The sequence below is a fragment of the Propithecus coquereli genome, unplaced genomic scaffold (genome assembly GCF_000956105.1).
Source record: "Propithecus coquereli isolate 6110/MARCELLA unplaced genomic scaffold, Pcoq_1.0 Scaffold38, whole genome shotgun sequence".
In the NCBI taxonomy this organism is placed as follows: domain Eukaryota; kingdom Metazoa; phylum Chordata; class Mammalia; order Primates; family Indriidae; genus Propithecus; species Propithecus coquereli.
The window spans coordinates 7,803,610-7,805,564 of NW_012149507.1; the positions used below are offsets into that span (position 1 = coordinate 7,803,610).

Sequence of the window (1,955 nt, forward strand, 5' to 3'; positions counted from 1 at the left end):
AACCTCAAACTCCTGGGCTCAAGGATCCTCCTGCCTCAGTCTCCCAAGTCGCTGGGACTACATGTACACACCACCACGCCTGGCTAATGTTTCTATTTTTAGAGATGCGGTCTCGCTCTTGCTCAGGGTGGTCTTGAACTCTTGACCTCAAGTGATCCTCCTGCCTCCCAGTCTCCCAGAGTGCTAGGATTACAGGCATGAGCCACTGTGCCCAGCCTCATTTTCAAGATTAAAATCACCAGAACAGAACTTCTCAAACCATTCATTAGCCACATCCTTCCCAAACACTTTGTTGATACTTCAAGCTGTCTGCACTGCATTGATTCCATGACAGAACTCATATTCAAAAATAAAACTGTTGACATCCAAGGTTTCACAAAAATTGCTCTAAAAAAAAAATGTGAAAGATAATTACAAGCCAAAACATGCATTTGAAAGACTGAGGATGTACCTTCACAATAAACATAAAAGAAGTGTCAAAGTGAAATGTCAGAGATATCAACTGTCAAACTTAGTACTTAAGGAAATCGGGCATTTCATACTTAATAACCTAATGGCTTGTTTTCCTATTCCTTCCTGTTATTTGTCCTTATCTTCTATCACCTATTTTCCACTTTTCTTTTTGTTCTATTAACTTTCTTGATTCTGTCCTAGTTCTATTTTGGTGAGAAGGACCATAATTGAGTTTAATCTAACAAGAATGTCAAAAATCTAAGTTTAACTGTGCCAACTAAGAGAAAGAAAGACTAATTCCATTTCTCAGAAAATTTTCGGTACTTGATTTCTTCAATTTCCCAAGTCTTGACATAGAAGAAATAGGTAAAAATTCTCGTTCATTCTTTTTTCCCATCCAAATGACGTGCAAGGTGAATGTGACAGCAGTTTTAGGTCAACCGTACTGCCTGTATACGGTACTGTGGCTCAGTAGGCCATTAAAGGATAACGCTGACTCTCCCATGATGAGTTCGTTCTAGGGTCCTACTTCTGGGGACCCTACTCTTCAGCGGGAAGTCAGTAATTGCTGGGAGAAGGGTAAAATGCACAGATTGGAAGGGCTGAAAGGGAAACTCAGAAGTAGGAAGATCCAGGAGTAGACACAACCAAGAAGGTGAGAATAGTTCTTGGTTATTACTTAAGAGCAAAATAAAGCCAAGATGTTACCCCAAAAAAGGGTGTTTTTTCTTTGACAGGAAAAGGACCCCCTTTTCTCACCAAAATAATAATAATAAAAAAACTACAAGGAAACAGAGAGAGATGGATTAAGAGACTTAAGAGACATGCCAATCCCAATGCATAGAGCTTATCTGGCTTCTGATTCAAATAATTTGTAAAACCAAACAAATGGACAATTGGGGAAATGTGAACACTGAGTGAGTATGTGATGATAGTTAAGAATTGTTAATTTTGTTCAGGTGTAATGATGGTATTGTGGTTTGGGTTTTTTTCTTTGTTTTTTAAGAGAGACTTCACCTTTTAGACATACCAACTGGGCCAGGCACAGTGGCTCATGCCCATAATCCTAACACTTTGGGAAGCCGAGGCTGGAGGATTGCTTGAGCCCAGGAATTCAAGATCAGCCTGGGCAACATAGTGAGACGCCAACTCTACAAAAGTTACAAAAACTAGCCAGGCGTGATGGTATGGGCCTGTAGTCCCAGCTACTTGCAAGGTTGAGGCAGAAAGATCACTTGAGCCCAGGAGTTTGAGGTTGCAGTGAGCTCTGATCATGCCACTGTAATCTAGCTAGCCTGGATGACAGAGCAAGACCGTGCCTCAAAAAAATCAATGTTGTCTAAGATTTGGTTCACAATAATCATGAAACTGCCCTTTACAGAATGAATAAAGGGCCACAGGGTGGGAAATGTGGTAGGGCCTGAACTCTGTATAGTTAAATATATATATAACCCGACATTGGTCCCTAGCTTGCTTTCCTATTATTTTATTTTATTTTATTT

General features: G+C 40.2%; 1 protein-coding gene across 1 annotated transcript in view; it reads right to left on the reverse strand.

The window, feature by feature from the left end:
• Positions 1-1,955, reverse strand: part of ABHD3 (abhydrolase domain containing 3) — a 63,412-nt gene that overhangs the window by 23,420 nt on the left and 38,037 nt on the right. The gene's annotated exons all lie outside the window — the stretch shown is intronic.